Below are 9,676 nucleotides of genomic sequence, written 5' to 3'. Positions count from 1 at the left end.
GTTAAGCCAGGTTTAGCTCAGCTGGAGTGAAGGACATAGAGGCCCAGGGAGTAGGGTAGGATGGTAAGCAATTATGGTTATGTTGGCGATATCTGGAAACAAGTTCCTTACTCTCAAAGCAAAAGGTCACTGACTTGAAGGAAGAGAATATGAATAAGCCCTGCAGTGTTTTGGAGAGATCAGTACACTTAGTGTGTTCAAGAAAAACAGTCACAAATGTCCACATGACTGTTTGTATGTACATACGTGTTTTCGTGTATATATGTGTTCTGCCTCAGGCTGTCTGCTCAGCCTGCTAGAAGTAATGACACGTTAGTAGCAGTGAATCTCCAGCACCTGAATCCTCATTTCTATTGCCCACTAGCAGGAGAAGGTCTCAGTTCAGGGCTGACACAGAACAAGCCTAGGAGCAAAGTGACAGGGACATTTCTATGGCCTGGCAGGAAGCATCCGGAGCAGGGAGGGAGGTGTGAAGACCACCCACCCAAAGGCTGCTGCAAGAAGAAACAGACTAGGGAGGAGGAGGTAGACCTGGCTGCAAGGCGCACAAGAGACAAGAATGGAGACCATGAAGTGTGAAGAAAGCCTCCTTAGCAGCGAGCGGGGCGAGGTGCCAGTGCCAGGTCCCAGGCTGTGGTTTAAGAGAGGCTAGCGCAGGCCTGGAGGAAGTAAGAGAGGAACAGACTATTTTGGAAAGGACAGAAAGGGAGTGAAGAAGTCAGTGTGGCAGGAGTCGTGTTAACCCAGGGCGGCTGGAATAGAGGCAAGACGGACAGAATGGCATGCCTTACAGATTCTTGGGGTTACTCTCGACAACCTTCCTGTGCCATCTGGCTACCCTTGCCCAGGCTAGGCCCCGTGAGGCCGCTCGCCTACGCCCTCCGGCCCTCCCGGGCTGGACACACAGGCGGAACACACCACGCTCTGGCTTTGGGCGCGTGGTATTGAAACCTAAATCAGCAATCTAGAACCCGAGGCTACCGAGAACAGCTGCAGACAGGTCACCCCCCTGGAAGACCCTCGAGCAGGATCACGGTGCCTTTAAGCCGCTCGCGCACGCGCAGGGGCGAGGAGGGCGGGGCGGAAAGCGCGGCACGCGCACGCCGCCGGTGCGCGGTGACGCGACGTGGGGTTTCCCGAGGCTGCAGGCAGGGGCCGCCGCGCCCATCCTGATGGCTGGAGGCGTCTGAGGGGCGGACGGCGACGGCGGCGGCGGCGGCGGCGGTGGCGGGCGCGGGCGGCGAGGGCAGCGGGGCTGGAACTGAAACAGCCGCCGCGCGGACCCGACCAGCCTCGCCGGCTCCTGCCCGCAGGCCGCGAGCGCGACGACCGGGTCGATCAGGCGGCGGCGTGGGCGCCAGACTGGGCGAGGGCGAGGTGAGCGTGGCCGCGGTCTGCAAGTGGCGCGGGTCCTTGGCTGGGCCAAGTCGGGCCGGGCCGAGCCCTGCGGCTATTCTTCCAGCCCCGGGGTGGGGGTCGTCGGCCGCCCAAGTCAGCACGCCCTCCAGGGTGGGGCCGGCGGGGACCGCAATCCCTGGGTGGGCTGGGTGGGCGGCGGGGCCTGGGTCTCTGGTCCCCGATTGGTTGGGGCGGAGCCGCCTAGGCCGGGATGCGGACCGGGCAGGGGTCTTGGGCTTAAGGCCGCGTCCGTGATGTGAGACAGAGGCCGGTGTCCTGGGCTTCAGGGTGGATCCCGAGCTACGGCGACTGGGGTAGGGGTCCTAGGTTCGAGGCTGGATCCCGGATGCGGGGCTGGGTCTGGGGTCTTGGGTTCAAGGCCGGACCGAGTGTCGGGATTCGGTTTTCAGATCCGTGATCCTCGAATCGAAGCTGCGGTGGAGTGGTCTCGGCCGTGGTGCCGGAATCCGGCGATGGTCCTGAGTTTTAAAAAGGGGAGCGGGATGCTGAACCGGGGCCCGGGTCGTGGGTTCGAACCTGGGCGGGGCGGCCTAGGCCGGGATGAAAAGGGCGCCCCGCAGGCGCTTCTTCTCGAGGCCAGGTCCCCGCGGGAACAAAAGCCGAGCTCTGCCCTCCCGACCGCGCCTTCCTGCGGGGTGTGGAACTCATCAGGGCCGCGCGGGGAGCGGCCGCGGGGCGGGTCTCCCGGATACCGCGATCACCCCTGCCGGGTGCGGGCCTGCTGCCTACCGTGCTTCCCGGCTCCCCTGGTTCCCGACGTTCCCGGCCCCAGGCGCCCGCGAATGAATGGGCGCCGCGTCCGGCCGCCGCGACAAGATGGCGATGCCCGCCTTTGTCAGCTAGGACCGCGCCGGCCGTCGCCGGGGCTGAAAACAAAGACCGGCCCTGGCAGCCGCGGCCGGAGCAGAAGAGAAAAGCGCTGGGGTCCTAGGTTCGCCTGGACGCCACTGTGGGGAGGGGGCGTCTTGCCCAGATCCCTCACCGGGTGGTCTAGTCTATCCCTGTCTCCACAGCCTCGATTTCCCCTGGGGAACTGCAGCTTGGCTTTTGACCTTTTGATACATCTGAACATGTTTTTTTTTCCGGGTTTTTTAAACGTCACGTTTAGCATCCCCCAAATAGCATCCCTATATATTCCCAGTTCATCTTTACAGAGGTTATGTCAGGATTTTTATTTTGAGAGAATTAGTGGAATTTATAATGAAGTATATTAACGGGGCTTGTGTGTAATACTGAAATTTCAGGAAACTCGTAGTGTTTGTTAGTTCTTTTGTTACGTTTCGGCCTGATAGCAGCAAGCAAGCATTTTTGTGTGGTTAAATAGCCTGTGAGATTGACTATTAACCAAGAAAATATGTAGATGATCTTTTATGATTAGCAAGTAAATGGCAGTGTAATCTTGTGAAAAGTTCTTCACTGTCGAGACTGGATATGGTTTTCAGAGAAAGCATTAATCGGTTTCTAAATTGCTTTGTCTTTTTTAACCGGTCTTTATTTGAAAATAAGGATTTTAGTTCTAATGCTAAAATCTGGATTCTTCTCGAAGGTACTTCATACTGCAAAAAGAAAATGAAGGAGCAGTTCCTCCTTTTCTCCTTTCTTATACTGGGTGTTTGGCCAAGGATGAAAGTGTGAAGACAGGCATTGAGCCTCTAGACAACAGAACTAGGTTCTGGCGTGGTTTGACTTAAGGAAGCCCGACTTTGATGACAGACGCCTACAGGAATGTAGTGCGGCTGGGAAGGCCAGGATCGCCATGGGGAGGAGGCTAGCCTGTGAGTGTAGGGTCCTGCCTGCATCATCTCCATGGGGAGGAGGCTAGACCGTAGGTGTAGGGTCCTGTCGGCATTTTATTTCACTGCTACAGTGTGCAGTCTTTCTTAGAAGATGAGAGGCTGGAACGTCAAAAGTAGGTTATCTGAGGCTGTGTGCTCATACCTGCTGCTTGGCTCTGGGTGTACAGATGCCCGGTTTCAGGATTGTATTTCATCTGCTGGATCCTTGCAAGGATCTTTTTATGCAGGAGATTGAACATGAAACTTAGACGTCTTCCATGAATTTATCCACGGGACACAAACAGTTCTTATGTAGTACCTGAGCTGACATCAAAGCTATGTTTACTTCACCAGAGTAGAGCAGAGTGCCCCTTAAGCACACTTTTTAAAAAGGCTTCTCTTTGTTTGGTAGCCTTAGTTATGTCTGATTTGGGGGAATAGGGGGACCAGGTAAATTTCCTTAGATTTAAAAGGTTGCAGAATAAACCAGATGTGCTGGTGTGTCTCCTCTAATCCCAGCACTCTGGATGCTGAGGCAAGAGGATCAATGCAAGTTGGAGTAGCCTGGGTTACCTCTTGACCAACCTTGTCTAAAACACCCCCTTTTCCCAAAGTCTGCATAATAATATTTTTGACTGTTATCTTTCCACATCTAGGAAGGCTGGTTTCAGAGTTTTATCCAGGTGGATTTATCCCAATCACTGGAGAAACAGACTGACTTAGAGAAGATAATCTCTCAGAGTGGTGCACAGATTAGTGAAGCTTTGTTAGTTTTACTTAGTTAAAAAGTACTGGGTTGGGGGTTTAGGCACTCAGTGCTGAGCCTGAGGACCTAAGTTAAATCCCTGGGTCCCCTATGGGGAAGAGAAGAATGCACATAATTGCTCCAAGTAAGTATACTTTAAGAAAACCTATTTGATACTCCTGGAAAAGTTAACATCTCTAAATGTAGCCTTGAGAAAGCCCTTGAGCCTTCAGGGCTCCTTCGCCTCACCCCACTACAGTTGGCTTTGTGGCCAGTGCTCACCTATAGTGAGTGAGCCACAGAGATTTGTTTAAGAAGTGGTATCTGTAGTTATTAGTTTGTTCATTGGATTGTTTTCCTCTGCCCAAGAGATTTGGCTCATGTCAGTCATTAAATTGGATTAAATTCTTTATGTGGGCTTTGGCTTTAGCATTAGTGGATTGGTAATAGATATTCTCAGTTTTATTATCTGGGCTTGACCATATGGTGTGCCTTTCCCCATCTCCCTCTAGCTTTTTAAAGACCATTTTGCTCTGTAACCCACGCTGTCCTGGTATTCACTGTTTAGTCCAGGCTGGTCTCTAACCCCTGGTGATCCTTCTTCCTCAGGCTTCCAAGTGAACCAGGCATGAACCATCATAAATCTCATAAGACAAGGGACAAAATTTTTAGACTTGTGAGGTGTTTTTTTAATTTTTAAAATTATTTTACTATTTAATATTTTACGTGTTTAAATATTTTGCCTGCATGTAAGACTAAGATTACATAAAATGGTTCTAAGCTTTATTTAATTGAGTTCATTCTGCTATTCATAAAAGGTTATTACAAGATAATATTTAGTTCCTGTAGAGGCCAGAAGGCTGAGTTGTGTTACAGATGGCTGTGAACTACCATGTAGGAACTGGGAACAAAACCCAAGTCTTCTACAAGAGCAACAAGTGCCCTTGATGGCTGAGCCAGCTCTTACACACCTTTTTGTTTTTATTTTTTGGCAGTTTGAGACAGTCTTTCTACATAGCCTTGACTGTCCTAGAATTCACTATATAGACCAGGCTGGCATCGAACTCAAAGATCCACCTGCCTCTGCCTCCCAAGTACTGGGATTAAAGGTGTGCGCCACCACCTTCTTAATTCTTAACATTAATTTAAATTCTTATTTTAGGAGTTGATGGTTTGACCCTTTAAGGTCATTTGCTACTCAGAAAGTGAGGCCAGGCTAGGCTACATAGGATTGTTTGAGTAATTCCAGGTTTGCATTTGGGTGTTTGTTTTGTTTTCCAAGACAGGACTCACTGTGTTGCTCAGGCTAGTCTTGAACTACTTAAGGGATCCTCATCCTTCCGATTTTCCAAGTGCTAGTATTGCAGTCTTCCTAGAACTGTGCTTAAGAGTATTTATAGAACTTATGAAGTAGAAGTTCAGTTAAATGGTTGGTTTAGTGATCATTGAACAAGAGGAAAAAAAGAACAGATTTAATTTACAAAACTAAAATGTTTAGTAGTGATGGGAAAATGGTTCTATGATATTGTATGGATGTGTATGTGAAGAGAGGACGTACCATGTTAACTGTTCTGGAAATAAGAATTTTAAAACTTGAATTTTGTTGCATAACTTATTTCAGAAATACAAACTCTGTAGACACTGGAGTTGGTCACTGGGTAAGAGGACTGCTATCTGCTCTTTAACCTCCTGTGCAGTTCTGGCTTAGGGAGTTCTGTTGATCTCCTGGTGCTACTGCTGGCTTCCAATGACAGAAAGACTTTCTCTTTTACAGAACACAGTTGCCTTTTTCTTTTTTTAAAGACTTAATAACAATAACAGTATTTAGTGATTTTTCTTCTTTAGTGGGGGTAGATGGTTTTCCAGACAGGGTTTCTCTGTATAGTCCTGGGACTCACTGTACATTGACTGGGCTGGCCTCAAACTCAGAGATCTGCCTGCCTCTGCCTCCTGGGTGCCAGGATTAAAGGTGTGCTCCACCACCGCCCGGTGTGTGCATCACCTTTAATTGAACTCAGGACCCCTGGAAAAGAAGCCTGTGCTCTTAACTTCTGAGCCATCTCTCCAGCCTGTGATTTGTTTTCTTAAATCAGATTTTTTTTTTGTTTTTATTTTGGCTTTGCTTTTTCAAGATAGGTTTCTCTGTGTAACAGACTAGGGTGGCCTCTGCCTCCCAAGTGCTGATATTAAAGTAGTACACCACCACTGCCACCTGCCTTAATTCAGAAGTTTTAAAGAGCCATTTCTAAAATCTCTGCGATTTAAAAGACTAGGATTACATAAAATGGTTCTAAGCATTATTTAGTTGAGTCCATTCTTGTATTTATATAACGGTTACAGTTACTAGATATAAAGATAATATTTAGTAGTCCTAGTTTTATGATGTATTTTATCAAGAGGGGAAGAGAGTGTGTATATTCGCTTTAAGACTGATAGAGTGAGAACAGCAGCATAGGTGAAGCATGCTTATTAACCTGTACGTCATTGTGTGGGATGTGGGATTGTAAAATTCAGTCCCTACAAGAAATATAGATGCTCATCTGTTCATCTACTGTCTATTGGTTGATATTCCCTTTCCTTTGTTATTAATTAATTAATTTACTTGTGTTTTTGAGACAGGGTTTCCCTGTGTATCTTTGGAGCCTATTCTGGAATTCGCTCTGCAGAACAGGCTGGCCTTGAACTCAGAGATCCGCCCGCCTCTGCCTGCCTGCCAAGTGCTGGAATTAAAGGTGTGCAGCACCACCGACTGGCTAATTTATTTAATATTTCTTTTCCTTTTTTTTGTTTTGCAAGACAGGGTTTTTCTTTTTTTTTTTGTTTTTGTTTTTGTTTTTTGTTTCTCGAGACAGGGTTTCTCTGTGGCTTTGGAGCCTGTCCTGGAACTAGCTCTGTAGACCAGGCTGGTCTCGAACTCCCGAGTGCTGGGATTAAAGGCGTGCGCCACCATCACCCGGCAAGACAGGGTTTTTCTGTAGTCTTGGCACTTGCTTTGTAGACCAGGCGGGCCTTGACCTCACAAATCATGGAGATCTGCTTGCTACTGCCTCCCAACTCCTGGCATATTTAATATTTCAAATGTTTGCTCAGCACCTTTTCTGAGTCCTGAGGACAAAGTGTGGGCGCCTGACGAGTAGGAACAATGGAGGTCAGTGGTTCTCAGGGATACCTAACCAACCAGTTCTAGACTTGGTGAAGTCTCCGAAATAAGTTTGAGGTGTGGGGCAGAGGAGAGGAGACCGTGTTTTTCATGCAGCAAACAGCAGCTGGACTCCATTATCCACCTTGTTTTCAGCACTAGAGCAATGTCTGGCACATAATAAACGTGCAATAATTACTTTTCTGTAGCCAGAAATTCTCCCGGGGAGAAGTAGATAGAGAAAGATCAGAGTCTTGGGGAGAATGTGAACTTTGATCTAGAGGGCTCCAACAGGCCTCTGAAGGGTTTGAGCAGGTTAACTAGAAAGGGACAGCGCTTAAGCCTGGAGCATTCTCAGGGCAGGGGGAGGAGGCTAGCTGGAGAAGATGAGTAAAGCTGGTGATCAGGAAGGAGCCCTGGGGTTTTGTGGGGGTTCTGTCCTGGGTGCCTGGTGGGGTAGATAATGACTTTGGTTTGTGCATCTTCACATTCTGCTCCACAGACACATAACAGTCCTTGAACATTCTCTTGCTCTGTGGAGACCCTCACAAGTGTGTTTACCGAGTTTGTTCTCCATTAGGAGCCTCTCACTACAGGACCTTCCTGAACCACAGGCTCCATAGCCTGATGTTGAGCTTCCCACTAGTTAGTTCTCAGCTGTGGAAGAAGGATACTCAGCTTTACTCCTGAAAAGTACACGATAGATATTTGTTGAATCAGTGACTTCTTAGGCCTTTGGGAGTTACTAGCACTTTGATGGTGATTGGAGCCTTGGGATCAGTGCTTACTCTGACCTTCAAATCTTAAAGTGTAATCTGTAAACTCTTAGCAGTTCCTGAAACCCTCTTTAGGGTCTCTTAAGTTAAAGCTACTTGTAATCCTATGACTATTTTATTTTAGTGTTAGGTTTGCACTTGTGGCAAATAAAACTGCTAACTGCTTAACACAGATCAAGGCTGTGGCACAAACTGGTCATTTTCATAGCATTCGGGTTAATTACTGATTAATCTTCAGATTCAGGAGGCAGAGGCAGGCAGATCTCTGTGAGTTTGAGACAAGCCTGTCTAATAGTGAGATCCAGGTTAACCAGAGCTTTAAAAAAATCATTAATCCTTTACATTTATTATTTTCTAGTTTTTTGAAATGAAGTCTTGCTATATACCCCAGGCTGGCCTTTTTTGACTAGTTATGGTGACACATGCCTTTCTTGTTTTGTTTTGTGTCCCCCCCCTTAGGCAGGGTTTCTCTGTGTAGCCCTGTCTGTCCTAGAACTCACTCTATAGACCAGGCTGGGTTTGAACTCCAGAGATTCCCTCTACCTCTGCCTCTGCCTCCCGAGTGCTGGGATTAAAGGTGTGCACCACCAACACCTGGCCCCAGGCCTTTTAAAAACCTAATGCCTTTGATGAATTGTCAAAAATAGGTTCTGTAATTCTAACTCGTGACTGCCCATCCATCCCTTTACTGTCCCATGACAGAATGGGAAGGTAGGCATTGTGCAGCCGAGCTGAAGAACTGTAGCTGCTCAAACATGGATATTGCAGAAAACTTCTCAAAAATTAACAGTCAACCACATACTTAAAATAACTTGAGTATTGATGGCAGTAATAAATAGAAACACTGAGGGCTTCTATTTTATTAAAAGATGTAATAGTAGACTAGAAATACATAGCAATAGTATAAATAAAATACTTATAGAATATTTATAGAATAATAATAGAAATATTATAAGTACAAATAAATAGAAAATCTCAGAGAGATTGCTCAGTGGTTAAGAACAGTGACTTCTCTGCCAGAAGACCCAGGTTTTATTCTCAGCACCCACATAGAGGCTCACAATCATCTGTAACTTCAATTCTGGGCATCTTCTGGTCTCTGAGGGCATGCATATGGTACACAGATAATACATGCAGGCAAAACATGTATATACATGAAATGAAATATTTTTTTTTTTTTTTTTTTTTGTAGTTTTTCAAGACAGGGTTTCTCTGTAGCTTTGGAGCCTGTCCTGGAACTAGCTATTGTAGACCAGGCTGGTCTCGAACTCACAGAGATCCGCCTGCCTCTGCGAAATGAAATATTTTTAAATAAATAGATGATTTCAAACAGAAATAGAGATTTTTGTTACTGCTATCATGACAGACAATATCCAGTATTTAAAGGGTGTATGTGTTTTACTGGAATGAAACCCCAGGCCTCCTGTGTGCTAGCAAGTATTCTACCACTAAGGTACACATTTTCAGTCTTGAGGATAGTGTGCCTTGCTTATAAGATTAGAGGGTAGTTCTAGTGAAACAGTTTTTGTTAATTATAGATGAAGCATTGTCTGCATTTGAAATACCTCCTTGTATCAGTCAACTTTCACTTCCCAAATGATGTGTACACGATGCTATGAACTCACAGATGGATAAAAGATCTATTCAGGGCATAAACTGGAGTAAAATGATTTAATGAAACTACTTGAAAAATTGTAGTTTCAGATTCCACATTAGTACTACCCTTTAAGAACTGACCACTTGGGGACATAGTGTGGCTCATAGAGTAGATGTCCTGCCTCAGAAACAAGGTTGGAGCGCATGAAATGTCTTAGCAGGTGAA

The 9,676-nt window shown here is 46.7% G+C and overlaps 1 protein-coding gene across 5 annotated transcripts in view; it reads left to right on the top strand.

Moving 5' to 3' along the window:
• The first annotated feature begins 1,243 nt into the window (after window positions 1-1,243).
• The window catches only part of LOC121448045 (guanine nucleotide-binding protein G(I)/G(S)/G(T) subunit beta-1), a 60,524-nt gene continuing 52,091 nt past the window's right edge, over window positions 1,244-9,676 (top strand). For 4 of the 5 annotated variants that reach the window (XM_041651646.1, XM_041651647.1, XM_041651644.1 and 1 more), the window contains exon 1: window positions 1,244-1,377. The gene's annotated coding sequence lies outside the window, so the exon portion shown is untranslated. The remainder of the gene's footprint in view (window positions 1,378-9,676) is intronic. The other variant, XM_041651648.1, reaches the window with a different exon arrangement.

Source organism: Microtus oregoni, unplaced genomic scaffold (genome assembly GCF_018167655.1).
Source record: "Microtus oregoni isolate MIOR12 unplaced genomic scaffold, Mior012 000005F_ref0000423, whole genome shotgun sequence".
In the NCBI taxonomy this organism is placed as follows: domain Eukaryota; kingdom Metazoa; phylum Chordata; class Mammalia; order Rodentia; family Cricetidae; genus Microtus; species Microtus oregoni.
Note: the sequence above shows the minus strand (reverse complement) of the source record. Positions and strands in the feature narration are given on the sequence as shown.